Genomic DNA, 20985 nt, shown 5'->3' with positions numbered 1-20985 from the left:
GGTCGCGAGTGCTGCTAGAGGCAACCACACTTTCCTTTCTCGCTTCTTCACTGCACCATTGACAGTAAACTTGGTCGTATATACTCGACTATATTGTGGTCAAACGGGGTCTCCTTAACGTAAAACTATTCCAGCTGTTTTCGTTCCATTTCCGACATAAGCGCTCCGTGGTTGGTCGCAAATTTTCGGGCCACGCCCACTTCGCTTGTCTGTTCCGCGAAGTCACAAAAGCCTAGAGAACACCCCATCTTCGAATGACATGTACAAACTGCTTATGCATGAACAGGCCGAACATAAGAAAGTAAATTATTCCCGATTGTATGCTTTGACGTCAATAGCCCTACGCTATTGGCCGAAATATTTCGGGCCAGGCAACTTGCCACAAAGGAACAGTGGGAGGAGTTCCTAAGAAGCAACCACCATCACATCCAGCTCCAGGCAGTCCAGAGGGCCCACAACATTGCAACGGGATTTCACCCACCGGTGCCATCGTGGGCGGAGCCACCGACTTGACCTGAGGGAGCCTTTGGCTCCCCCTGACCAGTTTCTCAGGACCAATAAAAGTTCTTGTCACCGTCACGCCCACTTCGCCTGTCTGTCACAAAATCGCGAAAACTCACCGCATCAAAGTGACTTGTACGCGTTAAGGATGTGGAGGTATCACTGTCGCCATCTTGCTTGTAGTTCAGATTCGCCCACCAGGCGACGCCACTCTGCCATGTTTGGTAGAGTTACTGTATATGCTCCCTGCTACCTTTGGTAGCATATACAGTAACTCTACCGAACATGACAGACAGGGAGCATATACAGTAACTCTACCAAACATGGCAGAGTGGCGTCGCCTGGTGGGCGAATCTGAACTACAAGCAAGATGGCGACAGTGATACCTCCACATCCTTAACGCGTACAGTTACTGTATATGCTCCCTGCTACCTTTGGTAGCATATACAGTAACTCTAATGTTTGGAAAAAGCGAAAAAAAATCTGCTCTTCGCCGTCACCGCATGCCCCGGTCTGGCCCTCTTGCGACGCTGCGACAGGGGATCCGCTGAGTTGAGGAAAAGTCCCCCTCCCCCCTTTTTCCATGACAAGTTGTGCCTCGCATCATTGTTGTTTTGTTGCTGCGCGTGATGGCCTTCTCCCCGCTGATACTTTCAACAATGGCTCGGTCAAACCTTGTAAAAGGGTCATAGCTGATGAGGGAGGCTATTAGTGGTTCGTCACTGCCGCTTTTGACGTGGCTGTCATGTGAGTGCGGGCCGCTGCTTCGAAAGCCGTCCTGGCAGATGGTCTGCAGACTCAATGCTCACTGCAGAACCTTGACTTACGTTGATCGTCAACTAGCTTTGTTTCTTTCTCTTCCTAGTGTGTATTTTTTAAGATTTTTCAAAGTGCGGGCCCGCTAAACGAAGGTTCTAGGCTTGAAATGGTTACTGTTGCTTTTGTGCCTGTAAATATAAATAAAGGAAAGGGAAGTAAATTGCTACGCACCGCAGTAACTGTCTAGCGCAGCCTGCTGACACCTGAACAGCGGCCAGCAGTGGCGGAGAGGTGGCGGTAAAAGAGTAGGGATAAAAGTTAGTATTCGCAATGCACACGGAATGTGGCGCCCTAGGTGATCCATGATGGCGGACAGAGAGAGTATCAGAATTCTCGACTGCGCGTCCGCGTCGTAGCACGCCGGGCTTTTTCTAATCTTTCTCGTAACACACCGGGTGTATTATTTTTTAGAGTTTATTCTCATGGGCTGGGGAAATGCCGCTGCCTTTTACAAAACAGCTATCTCTAGGAGAGATTATGGGACACCTTGAATCATACGAAAAAAGGATCCGGTGTCTAATCCAAGGCGAAGATATTTTCAACGCTGGCCATCTAATTTGTTGCGGCATCAAGACACACAGTGCTCACGCTGTTACAATTCAAGCTGTGTGCAGACGTCCCACGTCCAAGCTATTTGTTGTGTGTTGCAGCCGCAGTGCGCGCCCCTATAAATATAAATGAGCCTTGAATGATATAATTCACGGCCCCGCGTAAATATTGATGACTAGCGTGCATAACCAGAAGTATACGTGCGTGCTTGTTATTTTACGGCGAATGACGCCCTTGACCTTACAGATGTATGCGACGCGAAGCGAATCTAGCACGAACGCTTAGGCTAGAGTGCGGCGTTATCGGTTTAAGTCAGAAAAAGTACGACGATCTTGTTTTCAAATTCGGTTTTAATCGAAAAGGGTCAGTGCAAGCAAATATGCCAGAGACGTAGCGATCGGCGCGTAGCTGCGAACTTAGTTACATTCCGATGCAACAAGCCTGGCGAGGTCGAGGACGTGCTTCAGCGTGCCGCCCAAATTTATTGTTTGCGGCCGTTTTGCCTGCCACTGAGTCAAAAGCGAACATTTGTGTGTGTGTGTGTGTGTGTGTGTGTGTGTGTGTGTGTGTGTGTGTGTGTGTGTGTGTGTGTGTGTGTGTGTGGGAGGGGGGAGGGGGCATGGAGAGGTTTGCAGCGCAAACTACTCGACAAAACATGCGCTGCAAACCTTCACTGGCGGCGCCTCAGGCTTGCCGATCCAGTGCTTCACCGCCAACTCCGTTTTAAGACACGCGTCCAGCGGAGAAGAATCAACCTTATCTCATCCTTCGCCGCTCGGTTGGTGCACTGAGGCACTCAACACATCCTCTTGCTTTTAATATTTTTCCGTGGCGTAAATAGAAGCTGTAAACAAAACAGAAACGCGTCCGCGGATACCGAGTCACGCGGTAACACCGTGCGGATACTCTTTCAAATATTTCTCTCGTTGGCCACTACGCGGCGCGACAGTCTGTGTGCATTGCGAATAGAGTAACAACGAAATATTTACAACACAGCGACTAAGTAAAAAGAAAAAAAAGAAGACCTTTTGTGGAATGATTTCCTCGAGAAAGTTTGTCACCGGTGCTGCACACCGGCACTATTAGGTCGCGTGGAACAGCCGGGTGTCGAGGCCCTACTGTTCGAAGAAGTAGCAGTGCTATTGTAAGCTACACCCTTCCACGTGCATAGAGATTAGAGTTGTGGGAACGGCTGACACCAGTTTTGTTTCGACCGCATGTGCCGCTTGACCTGATGCCTATTTCCCGACGTTCAGAAGCCCCCCAGCAAGATGGCTAACAATACGCAGAGCCCCTATTGCGCGCCTTGCAGAGCGTCAAAAAGGGTGCTTTCTACATACACGCGCGACGGAAAGGCTTTGTGTGTAGCCAACTAAAGCGCTATTAGCCTCATGTATCCCAAAACAGATTTTTTTTTCGCGCTGTTTGCAAACTGCATGAACATGAATGGGGGAATGGAATGGGCTGGCGAACAAATGTTCCTAGGGCGTCGGCCATCTTTTGGTGCCGGAGTGCCGGTTCCTGCAATTTCCGAAGCTATGCAGCGTTGATATGAGCTTAGTACATCATATGGAGACCACTTACATGCCAACAGCACTCCTACATGCCAACAACATCCTAACGGTCGATACAAGCTACGTATATTGTTGTTCAAGCAAATTAACAATCAGCTTCCTCTCGTCATCATTCCTCAATCCAGCCTAGCGAATACTAACTTGACTAGGTTTGCACGTAATCAGAATTTTATTTTACCTTCAGTTCATACCAACTATTTCACCGGAATACGTATCTGGAATACCATACCACCGGCAATCAAAATCTCACAATCAATAGGCAAATTCAAAAAAGAACTGAAAACTTTCCTCACATCCATGTCATATTCTGCATAATTGTGGTTACTTCTTTTTACTTCCTTTTGTTGTCCCGCTCCCTATCATACCAAGCTGTTCACAACCTTTTGTCAGTGAAACATCTCATCAGGGGTTGTTTTACATTGTGGAAAATAGATGCAACTTCTTTTTGCTTTCTTTTTTCGTTTATTTTCACTACTTTTACCCTGTAACCATCCGACAAATACTTAGATGTGTTGAATTACCTTTTGTTTCTTATCCTGTCTAATTATTGCTGTTGCTTTCTCTTTTTTTTTGCTGTTCTTTTTTTTCTTTCTTAAATTCTTTGTTTTGTCTGCGATCTATATTATTTTTGTTTTCACTACTGCTGTTTGCTGCTTTAATTAATTTTGCTACATTAACTACTGTAGGAAGTCCCGAACCTCCTTCTGTTTACACAAATTTTGTAATTCATTCAATGCCCAAATAAAACCACTTCTGACTGACTCTGACTTCCAGGAACGCCGACTGACGATAGCTCCACCTGTCGTGGAATAGTTCAAATCTTCACCTTGTGCGATACAGTAGAGCGGCAAGTTGGACTAGTTAGTGGATGTTGATCTTGGTAGGTAGGTAGGTACAACTTTATTCGACAATAGGTGTTGTCCAAGGGGGGTGGTGAACAGCGCTATAAAAACAGGGGCAACAGAAATACGAGTATAAATGAACAGGACGCGCGCATACTCACAACCGAATTTTGTGTGAAAGACGACATATATGCAATGAACAAAAAAACACCTCATCATGCTCAGTGGCCATCCAAAACGCTGCCGTCACATTCTTGCGTCCAGAAATTGCACCTCACAATCGGCAAGTACCACGGAAGGATCGCTAACACATACACGTTTTTTTATCCGCCTCGAACTTTTTGTTCATTGTATATATGTCACGTCATTGTATATGTCAATTTGCAGTAACCGAAATACAAGATGGTTGCAACAGTTCATGAGGCTACTGACAGCACTCGTGTTCTTTTATTCTGTCCGTATCTGCGGTTGCGCTACCGCCATGTACGACACTGCCTGTCACTTGAGGACCCATTCAAGTGGGAACAAATATATTTCCAACCACAGACAATCGTTTTGAAACTTGAGGCTCTAGTTACGTTCAATCATTTTTCTCGTTGTTCACTGAGGTGCATATTTATTGTTCTTTGCAATATCATTTGAAACAGTTCGGAAAACCTTGTTTTTTCACGCGTTCGCTTTTCCAGGCGTCTAAAAACCTTGGTACGTGCACCAACTTTTGTCAATAATTCACGTAAAACAAGAGACAGCACTTAGTCCGAAGAGCAGAATGCCATCGGGACGTGGGCGTAGCACCTGGGCCGTAGGACAAAGTAATTGCATGATCCTGTCCCAACTATCAGCTCCTGCCCATCCACCTACCCCCCTCCCCTCTCCACCAGTTTTTCTCTCTATAATGTCTTGCCGTCGCGGCCACTAGGGGGAGGGGAACGGGTCGACTCTGCATTCACGTCCGGCAGCACCCTTGTTTTGTCGCGTGCAATTCTCGCGGTCTTATGGAAACTGCCAGTTGCGCCGCAAGTTGAAATACCTGGAAGAGCGCCGGCCCCCGGGGAGTCCTCTCTTTCCTCCGCTATCCCCCAAGCCCGCACCTTTCGAGATACTATAGTGCGGTGCGCTATAATATACGCTGCGGCATAGATTCTGTTTTTTTTCTCAGCCTTCTGGTGATCGCCAACCAATGAAAACCTTACCGTGCCTTTCGTGACTTTCGATTCGGTGACAAAAGTTATTATTCGCGCGCCCCTATCAAATAGACAGCATAGTACACGTGGTTAAGCTACTTTATTGGGGTAGAAATTGCGTACACAATCGCGCGGTCACGGGTTCGATGGCGCACCCGCTAGAGAGCCCGGGCGAATAGTTTTGTGGATCACGTCATTCGAGTTCCAGAGCCGCGGCACAGTGGAATGGTAAAGAAGCGGTTGCACAGAACGTTTGCTTTAGGAAATTCACACTCGCTCACCGCTGCTAGCGCTCATCGCGCCAGTGTTATGATTACGATGGCCATCGCAAGCACTCGCGCAGAGCCTTGCGCGCCGCCTCCAGAAGTTGTCCATGTTTCGCCGACAGCCGTTTTCGTGACACATGCGTCCAATACCAAGTCCTCACATTAGCCTATGGAATACGATCACATGATCTACACAAGCAGGGACTGCATAAAGATTATTTGCTAAAAGTACTTTTTCATCAACCTGTATAGTGTACATTGTGCACGTGTTGTCTGCCTTTTTCGCGCTGTCCATGCTTTCCTTTATCACCCTCTCTCAACTTTTTTCTGCTGAATTCGGAGACTTTCGAGCACATGTGTCACCGTATTCTGTTGTGCACACTGTTGTGCATGCAATGATGGAAAAGCTTCGCAAATGGAAATGGCAGAGTTTGGCAAAGCACTGCAGTGATTTTTAAGGGTACGATGATCACTCGAAAAAGAAAGTGGGGGTGTGACCACTATGCGAGTGCGATGATTACGCGGATAAATACGATATATCTTTCAACGAGAAAACCACCTACTGGAAATCACGTGTTTCAAAACTTCACTGGGCGTCGGAACACGTGAAATTTGGTTAGTAGCGCGCGACTTGAAATGCAGCACGTCACGCACCCATCAGCACTTTTCTCTGCAGTCTGCAAGGTTCGCTCATTGTTTGCTGCTAATCCTATCGTTCAACCGGCGTCGCGTGCAATAGTCAAACACAGTACCCTGCCACACACATCGCACCTCACCACGTGGGAAAAGCAAGTTTCCATATATCGTCGTACGAGCCTTCAAAATAGAGGAGGCTTGGGCAATTTGCAGTTCTCCTTGGCTGGCTAGCTGGCATACACTCATGATGTACCGTGCACGGCGCTTTCTTTTTCTTTCTTTCATATTTTCTCCCCACAGCCACAAGTTAGGGAACTCAGGTAGGACTACATTGAAGGTGTGGTTGCCGACACGTGGCTTTAAAGAAGGTGGGGTAGGCGCCGTGACTAGACTGAGCGAAACAGTCAAACCTGGAGAGAGAATTCCCTCCGCGTTTTGCCCGCTTTCCAATGTTTAGTGGCGCCACACTTGACAAACATTGGAACTGACGTGAAACAGCTTAGTAAGTAAGTGAGTAAGTAAGTGAGTGAGTGGTCCTGATCACTTTTGACGCAGGGCAGGCGTTTGTCAACGCCACAGGAGACGTAAAGAACAAGAAAAAAGGAAAATGAGGCGTATAAAGCAAAGAGGAAAAAACAAAACAAAACACAGTTCGTCACAGTCTTTGAGGCCGTCTGGTTGGTCCGGTTCACTGTTCACCAGTCGTCTCGGATTATCACCAAAGCCAGTACGATCCGATCCATCAGCCATGCCTGGGTCAAGTCAACTGGCTGCAAATCATGGAAGAAAGAAAAGGCAGCGTCTCCTGTGCCGCAGTTAACTCTAGACCACGGTGTAAGAATATTCTTTCACCGTGCTCTAGACGAGTCCACACGGACACGGCTCCAGCAACGCACGGAAGTGACGTCACTTTAATAAATTAAACTAAAAACAAGCGAAATATATAAAATCTTACTAGACAATGCGTTCAACTTACATCGATATGAAAGAAAGTTGTCTTACGCGTTAATTAATATACACATTTTCATTAAGGACATCATCGCAAAATGTTCTCAACCATACTAGTCATGGGTTCCTGTATAATAATAGTTAGCGTTCAGTATTACAAGACAGCAAAATATTATATTAGCTATTAGGTGCCTGCAGAGAAAGAAAGCAATTTTATTGACCATCTTGCGCGCTGTATTCCCCGCGCGGCACCCGAGAGCCCTAGGGAACAGGCACGCTTCTCCCCCGTTTTCTCTCAGGCGCAAGTCACTTGGCGACCGTGTGTGCAGCAGACGACAACAAGCGCTGCAAGCGTACACTACATGTCGACGTTTACACAGCCGCATGCTGTGTTTACAGCATTCACCGAACGCCGCAATATAGACTTACATACAGTGTGACGGATACGTGAAACTGCAGCCCTTGCACTGTCACTCGAATGTTACCTCAAATGGTCGGGTCCATATTGGCTAGCTGTCTACCTTAGGAAAATTAAGTCTGTCACCGCGAGTCGTTTGCGAGATCGAAGCAACCAGTGAAGCTATTCTTGTGTAGTATGATCATCCACTGGCCTCTTGACACCGCGTTTGCTGCAGCGCAGTGCGTCTTATTGCCATAATAGCTGCGCAAACATTACTGACTCGGACCGCGGAGGAACCGATGCGGCAGCCACCATTGCGCACGCACTGCACCACAGCTTAGAAGCTTTATTTTCCCGCGTCCCCGGGATTAGCCACGTCCTCGTGCGTATCGTTCAGTAAAATGAGCCGATTTTCGATAGAGTAATAGTAAACTGGGCCGATCCCGGAGATCTTGAAAATGCATTCAAAACTGTACTGAAAGGTGACTCAGTCGTGGGTCTTGTTTGGTGGTCTTGAAAGGCTAAAACGAAAGCGAAGCCGCGCTTTGCCATTGGCTAATTATCAATTAAGGGAACACATTATGAGGCTAGGCAAAGAATTCCCCTGGGAGGGTGGGAGCTGCAAATTTTGAACATGTTTCCTAGTAATGCACATTATAAGATTCTTTTATATGAAATGGCTGAACAAAAACAACTCAACAGCAAGTATGTTCCACAATGCCATTCTCATTCTGAGCTTAAAGCTTTCTTAAATTTCTGTAATAAGTCTGCCCCTGGATCGAACTTGATCTAACTATATATACACAAGATATTAAAACACTTAATTCCACCCTGAAACACTATAATTATCCTTTAAATTATAACAAAATCTGTCATTGCGGGCATCTTCGTACTGCATAAAAAAGCCATTGTAATTCCTCTTCTCAAGGCAGCAAGGGATCCATCTTCGGCAGCTAGCTACATGGCTGTGGTACTTACTATAGCTGTCTATGCATTTCTAGAAATTAAGCTACTTAATCCTTAATCAGTGCGGCTTTAGGGAGGGCAAGTTGACGATCAACCACAACTGGTATACACTGAGCCCATCTGATTCTCTCTATCTACATTCCGAGATATGGAAAAAGCTTGTACGTGGCGCAACTTTGCGCTGTGGCATCTTGTGAGAATTACCAGAAATGGGCATCTGTGACATGCTGAGCATAGGAAAACTATGTGAGCCCATCTCACCCTGATGTTATATTTTCCATCATGTACAAGGCTGAAACGCCCAACTCACTACTATTTGAATTGCAAACCTCACACGATGCCATCAAGTCCATCAGTACAGCACCCAACATCACAATAGTGCAAATCACTCCTTGATCACTTACGACAAAAGACAGCACGCTCCGAACTCCAAAGGATCACACTCGAGTGCGCTCGAGTGCAACGCCTTCGAAGCTAACTTAACGTGATTTTTCCGGAAGCCGTGCAGGCACGCTCTCTCGCGCACCGTTTCCAGGGTGGAGCGCGTAAAGCGCGACCTCTCCCTGTTTGCAAACAATGTGACGTCACTGTGCGTGGGCGGTGCATCGGCATCGACATCATCGCGCCCACCAAGTTTCTCTCTGGTTGGCAAGAGACTCCATTTCGGTTAGGCTTCTACGCGGAGAACACATGGAGCTGTCGGAGTATGTGCAGTCGCTGCCCGAAATTGCGCGCCAGCGTTACGCCGAAAAGCTGGAAGTTCGTGGCAACCAGTATCCTGACCCGTACACCATTTCGGTGTAGAAGAATGACCCGAAGTGTTGGCCAAACGTTCGGTTTGGGGACATATACGTGTACCTCGTTCACACGCCTGGCCCGTACAGTGCCGAGGCGATGAGGTCCTACCGATCGCTGAAAGCGTACGGCCTTGCCATGGAAGGACACGTGCACAAAGTACTTATTTCCGACTTGAGTATGGAGTGCTGTTTCCTGAAAGCAGAAGTGACGCCGTCGCAGAGGACGACCGCCAAGCCCTACGAGGCATGGGCTCTTGTTTGTGGAGACGGCAGCGTCCACACGGCGCATTGTACGTGCATGGCTGGGTGAGTTGGCTTTTTTATGAACATATCTTGCTTGCTATTTACGCTCAGTTATGAGCATTCATTCCTGTCATCTCGATAAGTTTGCATCTGCAACGCGTACAGCGCCGTGTTGGCCTATCGCGTTCGCATCGATGGAGCTTTCCAGCAAGCTGGAGGTTCAGGTCCAGCGAATCAAGCAACATAAATTATAGTGCATGTGTTATGACCGGCAACTATGCTTGTTGGATTACGTTGTAGCTCAGTGTGGTTTGAGCAGTGTCGACAGCGAAAATAATCAATCGATCGCTATCATATTGCGGCACATGTGCGCTCGCGCCATCGATAGGAAAGCAGCGACTGTGTGCTGGTACATACGTCAACTGCGCGTTTGTTTTGGCTTGCCTATCTGAAAAGTGTAGGGCATTGCACGGATGCCTTGCTGTAACATCGATTCTAAACCGTTAGTGAAGCAATTCGAAAAGCCTGCAGTGATAATTCTGAAATTTTCTTCTGTGGAGCCCAATTCGAATTTCCTATTTTCCTTTAGACAAGTGGTCATGGTTTTCTTTGTAAAAATTGCTATGAATGCACAATTTGTTGTTTCCTTGCAGACTTGGAGAAGTCTGCGCACATGTGGCAGCACTGCTTTTTAAGGTGGAGCTGCTCGTTTCGTCTGGGTTTGCGAGGTCCACAACATCCCAGCTTTGCGAGTGGAACAACAAGTTTCGAGAGAGTGTAAGCCACTTTGTTGTTTTTGTTTCTATTATTTTTTTCAGTCTGGAAGGAATTTTAAACAAAATCGGCCTTTATGTTTGTATGTGATAAAATAAGTACCGTAAAAACACGAATATTGGTCGTACTTTTTTTCAAAATATTGTGGCAAAATGTCGACCCCCGTCTTATATACCGGTCATTTTTTACGGGTTTATACCAGTTTCTTTCATTTTTTTAGATTTTTAAATTTTCCTATATTCCTTTTTTATCGGCAATGTTATGCACACGTGCACTAGCAGAAGTCTTTAATGGCACATATGTGCATTTTTTCAACATACAAAGTGCAGGTAATAAAACTAAATTTGCATATAAATCCTTAATATAATCTTTCCCCACAAAATTCAGATTGTCACACGATTGTCAATCCAGACGAAACAGTTGTTGTCAGATCCCCAAGAAAAAGCAGAAATTCCTATTTCCCTACAGTTTCAATAATGCATCTTGAAGAAATTATATGTAGGACTGTTTTCTCGCAGCACATTCCCACATGTAAATACAGTAGTGAACAAAAAGGTATATTTGGCATTTAGGACCTGTGAGTTAATGTGCTCGGTGCATTATGCCAGATGGAGAGCCTAGGGCCTCGCCAGTCGCCAGTCATCCGGGAAGCGCGAGCTTGAGATTGCCTGAGCCGCTCTGGTTGAGACACGCTGCCAACGCTGCCCGCTGCTCTCTTGTACTGTGTTCACATTAGATTCTGGAGAATCTAATGTGAACACAGTACAAGAGAGCAGCGGGCAGCGTTGGCAGCGTGTCTAAACCAGAGCGGCTCAGGCAATCTCGAGCTCGCGCTTCCCGGATGACTGGCGATGTGGCTGCAGCGCCGGGCATTCGTCTTCACTACAATCACCCCCCATCGGAAAAGGAGCCATCCTGGCGACTCATGGTGAACATAGAATCAAGGGGTCGTAATACGGCTTCAGGCGTTGTACGTGGACGGTTTCACGACCACGACAGCGTTGGTCCGTAGGTGGCGTGATAGGCTCGACAGTATAGTTCACAGGCGATGTTTGCGCTACAACACGGTAGGGTCCTTGATATTTTGATACAAGCTTGGATGAGAGGCCAGCAGGAACGGCAGGAACCCAAAGCCACACAAGGGAGTCTGGAAGAAAGTGACAATGCGTGTGATCATCGTCACGTCGAGATTTTTGTTGCCATTGGTCGACGGCTGTAAAGGAACGGGCGAGTTGACGGCATTCCTCGGCGTGGCGGGCAACTTCAGAGATGGGTGTACATTCGGATGAATTGGGTCTGTACGGAAGAATGGTGTCGAGGGTAGTCGAAGGTTCGCGGCCGTACAAGAGGAAGAATGGGGAAAAGTTTGTGGTCGCCTGTGGTGCAGTGTTGTAGGCGAACGTGATGAATGGCAGAATGAGGTCCCAATCAGTGTGATCAGAGGCGACGTATTTGGAGAGCATGTCGCCAAGGGTGCGGTTAAATCTTTCCGTCAGACCGTTAGTTTGAGGATGGTAGGCGGTGGTGGTGCGATGAACGATGCGACATTCAGTAAGGAGCGCGTTTACGACTTCGGAGAGGAACACACGTCCTCTATCGCTCAAAAGTTCGCGAGGTGCACCGTGACGGAGAATAAAGTTTTTCAGTAGGAAGGATGCGATATCACGAGCTGTGGCAGCAGGCAGAGCGGCTGTTTCTGCGTATCGCGTCAAGTGGTCGATGGCGACGACTATCCAGCGGTTTCCGGAAGCCGTGCTCGGAAGGGGTCCATACAGGTCAATCCCAATGCGATCGAAGGGCCTGGCAGGACACGGGATTGGCTGTAGTGGACCAGAGACATGCTGAGAAGGAACCTTGCGGCGTTGGCACTGAGGGCACGACCGAATGTACTTGCATACAAAGGTGTACATGCCACGCCAATAAAACCTGGAGCGAAGCCGGGTGTACGTCTTGAAGACACCCGCGTGTGCACACTGCGGGTCAGTGTGGAAGGCAGAACATATTTCACCACGAAGATGTCGCGGTATGACGAGCAACCACTTGCGGACGTCGGAGACGTAATTCTGGCGATAGAGAAGTCCATCCCGCATTTCGAAGTGCGAAGCTTGACGGCGCAAAGCTCGAGAAGGTGGAGGAACAGTCGACGGGTTAGAAAGGAAGCGGATAAGAGCACTAATCCAGGCATCCTTGCGTTGCTCCGAAGCCATGTCGCAGCCTACTGGGAACGAAAGTACGTGGTCAACGGCAGAGAGGCAGGCATCGCTTACGGTTGACACGGGCGAACGGGAAAGCGCGTCGGCGTCGGTATGGCGGCGGCCAGACCTGTAGACAACGCGCACGTCGAAATCTTTCAACCGCAAAGCCCAGCGAGCTAATCGACCTGAGGGGTCCTTCAATGTGTACAGCCAACAAAGTGCATGGTGGTCTGTAATTACGTCAAAGGGGCGGCCATAGAGGTAGGGTCGAAATTTACCAAGTGCCCAGATTATGGCCCAACATTCTTTCTCCGTAACGGAATAATTTGTCTCTGCTTTGGTGAGGGTGCGGCTTGCGTATGCAACGACGTACTCGTCGAACCCAGATTTGCGCTGTGCGAGCACAGCGCCGAGCCCAACACCGCTGGCGTCAGTGTGTACTTCGATCGGAGCACTCGGGTCGAAGTGACGCAGTATAGGCGGCGATGTTAATAGACGACGCAACTCTTGGAAGGCATCGTCACAGGCAGGGGACCAGGCGTAATTGTTCAAGTCGCTCCGTAGAAGCTGATTCAAGGGAGCGGTGATGGACGCAAAATTCTGAATGAAGCGACGAAAGTAAGAGCAGAGGCCGAGGAAGCTGCGAAGTTCTCGTACGGAGGAAGGTTTGGGAAAATCAGCAACTGCACGGAGCTTGGCGGCGTCAGGAAGAATACCGTGTTTAGATACGACATGGCCAAGGATGGTGAGCTGACTTGCGCCAAAGTGGCATTTCTTCAGGTTGAGCTGAAGGCCGGCGGCAGTTAGGCACTGTAACACTTCCTCCAGCCGACAGAGAGGGGTGGGAAAATCGGGCGAAAAAATAACCACATCATATAAGTAGCACAGGCACGTTTTCCACTTGAGACCACGCAACAGGTTGTCCATCATACGCTCAAATGTGGCTGGGGCGTTGCAAAGCCCGAAAGCCATGACACGAAATTCATATAGGCCATCTGGTGTTACAAAGGCCGTTTTAGGTTGGTCTTCGGGTGCCATGGGGACTTGCCAATAGCCGCTACGTAAGTCGATAGAAGAGAAGAACTCTGCGCCTTGGAGACAGTCAAGGGCGTCGTCAATTCTCGGAAGAGGGTAAACATCTTTACGAGTTATTTTGTTAAGACGACGGTAATCGACACAGAATCGAATCGATCCGTCCTTCTTCTTAACAAGAACAACGGGAGATGCCCAGGGGCTATCCGAAGGCTGAATGACGCCGCGCTTCAGCATGTCAGCTACTTGGTCATCGATGACACGGCGCTCTGTCGCGGATACACGATAGGGTCTTTGTCGCAGTGGCGCACTAGTACCCGTGTCGATGCGATGACAAACAGTTGACGTGCGGCCCAAGGGAACATGCTGGCAGTCGAAAGACGAACGGAACTTGTCGAGAAGGCGTAGAATCTGGGCGCGTTGGGAAACAGTCAACGTGTCGGCGATGGAGCTATGGAGAACATCGGGCGAAGTCGGCTCCTGCGCGGGGTTACAGGTCATTCCGGCGACCTCCTGAGTGGCGGTGGAACCAGTTGGCATGTCAATGATGGCAGCAGGGTCAACACACTGGACACGGCCAACGCATTCCCCACGAAGCAAAGTGAGAGGACAGGACAATTGGTTGGAGACGAGCAGTCTGCTGATGCCGGCATGAACGTCCAAAACAGCGAAAGGCAGCGGGGAACATTTGCGACGAGCGAAAATGGCGGATGGCGTAAAAAGTGCGCTGGCATCAGCAACAAGGTTGCATGACACCGTGGCTAGGGCAGAGGAGTGCGGTGGAATGGTAACGTCTTCGGCAACAAAAACTTTATCGTCAGGTTCACGAGCGTCAAGGAGCGGGGCGTCGCACAGCGTTTGAAATTCCACCTCAGCACGAGAACAGTCGATGACGGCCTTATTAGCGGAAAGGAAGTCCCAGCCCAAAATAAGATCATGGGAACAAGAACACAGCACCAAAAATTCGACGATGTAGAGGAGGCCGTTGATCACAACACGAGCAGTACACGCAGCTGCAGGCGTGATGCGGTCTGCGCTGGCAGTACGAAGGGATACGTTGGACAGTGGCGTCGTAACTTTCCTGAGCGAACGGCAAAGTGTCGCACTAATAACCGAAACTGCGGCACCAGTGTCAACGAGGGCGAGTGCAGCGACGCCGTCCACATATACATCAATAATATTAGTCGGAGAAGGGAGAGGCCTTGGTCTGTTCGTGGGTGACGCAGTTCTCGCCTCTGGAACTGCGGCGATTACTTTTCCCGTTCCGGCGTAGAAGGACGACGACGCATCGGTGAAAGCGAGCGACGTCGGGGTGATGGCGAACGGCGGTCAACAAGAGGGCGGTGGTCCGAGTAAGAAGACATCTGGCCAGGGTTCTGAGGCACGGAGGACGACGGGTATGGTGAACCGTATGGTTCGGTGTCGAAGCTACGGCGGTAGGATGTTGGGCGGCGACGGCAAAATCGTGCAATGTGGCCAGGTAGACCACATGCAAAACATATTGGGCGGTTGTCAGGAGTGCGCCATTGTCCACTGCTGTGTGGGTACCGCGGCTGAACGAAGTGAGGGGCTGAACGAAGTGAGGGATATAAGTACAGAGACGTGCCCATCAATGAAATCAGTGAGAAAGGTTTCTACCTAGATGAAAATCGTCGCCTGAAAGATAGTCATGAATACAGTATATGTTTCAGGTTCAAGCTGAAATGGCTTCTGCAAATGTCAATTATTGCGATTTTGTGTGTTGGTCGAAGAAAGGATTCATCGTTCTGCGCATATTAAGGGACCGTGATTTCCTTGCAAAACACATGTCAGTGCTAAAAACATTCTTGAGGCAGGCCGTGCTTCCTCAGCTGCTGTCAAGGAAGAGCACGCAAAATGTGTAGCTCCCTGCAGAAGTGGATTGCCAGATGGATTTCCGATGTCCAAAATGAACACAAGCTCTGAAAAGTTACATTCAGCTGGGTCAAGATCCTGCAAGCACCTCAATTTCCATACCAGAAGATAACATTCAAGGGGCTGAGATACATAGGAGGCTGAATTACAAGAATGTGGCAACTGCTTCGGCAGCTCAGCCGTTATGAAGAGAAAAGGCCCTTGTCAGGGCCACCCAAAATATTGCTGGCAGGCATGAGATTCACGCACCCGTCTGTTTCCCTCTAATAAATCAAAAGTGTTCACCAGCATGATTACAATGTAAATTTAAGAGAAATAGAAGAAAAACAATCAGAGTTTTGAGCACAGTGAGCATCAAAATTATCATTGCAAAGCACAGCTAGATTGTGTTTACATGCCAACAGGAAAAATTGCATGCTTCCCCTGTTTTTTCACTTTCAAAAGTGTTTACAAAGTGTCTACTACATTGTAAAATTTTGATGGGGAATAGAATCAATGAATAGTTCCCACGAAAGAAACTGTTGTATTTCCACAAATTTAAGAACTTGTGTTCCTTACAGCATGCTATCAGTTAATCCTAGCTTAGCATACACATTAACAACTTCAAAAACAATAAGGATGCTATTAACAAATCCGTGTGTTGTGCTGTCATCTGCTACCACAGGTGCACTTTCTCTACATTAACTCTCCATGTCTGGTCCTCGGCGTTAGTGATAGAAGTAAATACTTCGCAGCATGTTAGCACAGCAATTTTCATTTGATGAGCATTGGTGCAATGCAGTTTGTGCTCTTCTCAGACGCATGTATGGAAACATCGACAGTTGAGTAAAAATTGGAATGTGCATGTTCATAATGCTCATGCTAGCAGCATCAAGTGCAATGTAAACTGTGGATCACTACTGTGCCTAAAGTGAAAATGTGCCTGTTGGCATTGTGCCACTATTGTCTACAATCAGTGCATACCAAAAACATGTTGCTGCAGTTCTCGGCCACTAGCTTGAGAGACAAAATAGCGCCAAGTGTGGCGATGTCTTTGTAAAACATACTGTACGCAAAAATAGAAACAAAATGGCAATAAGCAAAGTACAAACTTGGAATTTAAAGGCTACATAAACTTGACATTTTCATAGCGCTGTTGCAAATAATCCATGAAGCATATATACCGATAGCCTATGAACACAGCATCACAGGTAAATCATGACAACAATATGTGATGCTTGGAGTCTGAGGGATGAATTCATTTGCCTGTTAATCATTAATGCTCTGGAGTGCTTGCGATTCAGCTTGGGAAATCGGCTAATTGCATGCCAATGGGTTCCAGCAGTTGGCACCGCTAAGGAAAAACGAGTTGTGCTGGTGGAAACTCAACCTGGAGCCTACACTACTCTGCAGGGGCTCAATGCAAAAGGTGGTGATCCAGATTGAAGCACACGTGGCACCATCAGGCTGCAAGCATGAAACTTTATTGAAGAACAACATGTACATGAAACGACAGGCAGCCAATGTTGATATTGCTCAGTGAAGGTTAGGCCTAGTGGAGTCTAGTTTGTGCACCCGCTACCGGCACACCTGAACTGAAAAGTAAGCAGTTAGGATAAAGGGAACTGTTTTTATAGTTTAGTTCTGGCCTTAGCGATTTGAAATCAAATACTCTTCGGACAGCGCTGTGCTGAGTCACCGTTCCCGAAGGCTGCCAATCGCATTCGCTGCATAGATAGGTGGGTCTGTATGTTATGCAGACACATTTATTAGTTCCAAAGATGCACGGTTTACCGCTACATGAAACGGTAAACAAGACACGGTGCACACAGTACAGCAGCAGAAACAAACTCCTCGCTCAGTTGCCTACACTGTCGGCGATGGCACCCACATTTTTGCAAGAGAACTACACGACCTATCAAAGAGCTCTTGTGTGAGCATAGATTTCTCTAATAAATGAAACGCTCAAAGTTTAACTATGATGAAAGAAAAGTGAGAATCAGGTATAACAATCTAATATATATGTATCTGGTTCACAGTCGCCGTTGTTTAAGGAGCTCGACTGCACATATTGACTGGTCTCAGGGTAGACCAATGTGGCTCATTTGCACAGATATATGGTTTGCTACATTTTGAGACTATTTCATATCAGTGATCCACAATATCTGAAGCTAACAACGATCTGTGGCTATAGATGTCGATGTAAACAAATGCACTGCTTAGATAAATTTAATATAGAAGGTTGCACTCAAAGGCTCTTCAAATATATGAAATGTCTAAAGAATGTGTAGAGGAATACAAAAAGCGAGCTGCAACTGCAGAAATCGTCAACAAATTCCAAGACAGCCGTGTCAACAGACGGAACTCGGTGTACTTTTATCGGGTGCACTGTTAACACAACAGTGCAATCAGGCCTGAAATTCTCACCTAGTAGTCGGCGAGTGCTGCGTGGCTTCCAGGAACAGCATGCTGCCTCGGAGAAGCCATAAATCATAAGTGCTATTCGTGAGACGCACAATTGAAGCACACTCAACATAGGCACAGCTACACAAAACAGACAAAAGCTATGGTACATTTCCAAAACGTTTCCAGCGGCAGAGGGCAGCAAAGGAAAATGAAAAAGGCCAATTACTTGTTCTCGACCAGTACACTGATATTTTGTCCTTGGGCACTGTTTCTAGAGTTACTGAAGGTTTCTTTGAGTAAGGCAAGTGTTATCCAGTCGACGTAAACCAATTGCTGTGGTTATCGCCGTCCTCTTTTCTGACCCTGATCTACTGGTGGGGCTGACATAAGATACTAACTAAACCGTGGCATCAGATTTGTAAGTGCTGCAATCAACAGCACATCATCTAAATAATCCTTCATAAAGTAAGGCACAGTGTTTTTTAGTATGTGGAATCTCTTCATGCGCCCAATTACTTGTTCGACTCTGATGCGCCGGCAAGAAATTTCCCTCGATGCTGTCACTTCAGCTTGGGAAAGCTGGTTGTTCCCTTTAGTGTAGGCTGGGATCATAACCTTAACGCCTAGCACTGCCAGTTCTTCTGTGACATTAAAGCCCCGGTCTGCCACGACTTCATCGCCATAATCGAGGTACTTGGTGAAATCTGTCTGGAGAACAAGCGGCTTATCACTAATTTTGCCGCCCCAGCACTCCGAAATATACGAGATTAGCCCATTAGGTGTGATCCCCACCAGTACCTTTATGGTGTTGGAGTTCTTGTACTGGGACCAGGTTGTGCTCTGTGCCGTTGAGGCACTTGCCCTTTCAAGGCAAATCTCTGTGCTGTCAATAATTACTCGAACGTGACGAAACCTCTGGTATTGAAATATTTTCGGTTGCCACGCGTGAAATGCCACATCGTCTGGCCACACAACGAGCCCTTTTAGCTCACTCACTAGTGTTGTGAGGGCACTTTCAAATATTGTTGACACATAATTTTTATTTATGTTAAAGAGATCCGCCAGAAAGCACAGGTGAATATCAAGGCGTAGCCTCATCAGCACGAGCAAAACCTGGTCTTCATGGCTCATCGTTTCCACAGAAGAGCAAGCAGTTCTATATACAGACACAACCCATGCAAATGTCTCCTTATTTGGCAGGCCTGTGTAGTATGCAACCTTTTCAGAGTGCCCGGCTATGGCAGCATAACCCCATGCAGCAGCAGCACCGTTCGCTTCTGAACTTCTTTTTGCTCGAAGGTCTCGAAGTTCATTTTCCATGATTATATAGCGCTGCTGCAATGCATTATATGCTCGACATTTCTCCAGGTACTTCTCTTGCATGCGAGCCTGCAGGTTTCTTGAAAATCCACCCATGTGGTGTGATGGTGCAGGCAACTGTGCTTGTAACAATTGCATGCTCTCTGGCAAGTCGTTTGATGCCTCATCGTCTGAAAGAACAAGTTCACAATCAGTAGCCATTGGAGACTGTCAATATGCTCTATGTTGCTGATGAGAAACAGCTTTGAGAAATAAAGTGGCGCAAGCTGCTTGGTTAGCATGGTTAGTGCAGTTATTTGCAGGTTATTTGCATGGGGGCATTTGACATCAATGTGACCTGCGCAGCTGTGTGTGATAAAGAACAGCGAGAAGTAGGATTGCGAGAACAGTGATCTTGTTACGATAATGTCATCCATGAAGCCATCCTTAGTGCGTTAGAAGCAGTAGGACTTGGTTGTAAGATATATATGTGGGTGTGCAGCTACTTACAGAGATCATTCTATGGTGCACACAGAAAACGGCCCGACATCTGAGCATTACGGTAGCCGAGAAGTGCCTCAAGGCGGAGTGCTTAGCCCAACACGTTTCAATCTAAGCCTCATTGGATTAGTTTACAACCTGCTAAGCACCGTACGACTTTCCATCTATGCGGACGACATCTGCATTTGGGCATCAGGTGTAACACGACTTCAGCTTCGCGCTCGGCTTCACAAGGCAGCCACAATGACATCTTGCTACTTTCGTCAACAAGGACTTGAAATGTCATGTGCAAAGTGCGCAATGCCACATTCACCAGGAAGCCGATGTCCGCTTACGGCATATCAATTAACGGACAACTTATACCGTACAGCAGAAGTCGCAGGTTCTTGGGTGTCGTAATTGACAGAGACCTGTCTTGGACTTCACACGTGAAAAAGCGGCTGACTGCTAGCTGTCACCTGTTGTTCCTTGCATAAAAAAGTTGGGGAGTATCTATACACGGTATGTTACAGCTGTACGTGGTGTTGTTCGTTGGATTCCTGCGGTACACCTCGCTTGCAATATCCAACACCTGCAAGACTAACTTGCGTACGATTCAGAGCATTCAAGCCCAATCCCTTAAGATATGTTTTGGCTTACGTGCACATCTATACCTATGGATCGACTACGTCGTCCAGTTCTGGTGGTGCGGTGGCTATACCAACGCGAGAAATAACACTGCGGTTCAAGACATCGCATCTCACGACCTCACAGCGGCAGAACTAATGGCTCTGCGTCGTGCACTGGAATTCATTGAGTCTGAAAGACCTGGAAAATGGGCTATGTTTTCCGGCTCAAAACCAGCATTGTGTATGCCGGTTTTGGTAATTTTTACCAGTGTTGGCATTGTGTATGCTCTGTGTTATATGTGCCGAAGGCAACAAGACACTTAATTGTGTTTCACTGCACATGTTCTTGCCTGAAATAAAACTGTACAGTGATTTGGTTTTTTGAGTTTCCTTCATGGTTACAAATGTGCTATAACAATGCATGATATTCCAGACATACAAAGAGGTAACAAACATGCTGTATATATGCTACAAGCATAGAAAGGTTATCAAACCAATAATCGTAAAATAAATGCACATTTCTACACAATGACTGAGCATGACATCATAGCTCACTACAAGTCAGCAACACAC

Source organism: Dermacentor silvarum, chromosome 1, assembly GCF_013339745.2.
Source record: "Dermacentor silvarum isolate Dsil-2018 chromosome 1, BIME_Dsil_1.4, whole genome shotgun sequence".
Taxonomy (NCBI): Eukaryota; Metazoa; Arthropoda; class Arachnida; order Ixodida; family Ixodidae; genus Dermacentor; species Dermacentor silvarum.
Note: the sequence above shows the minus strand (reverse complement) of the source record.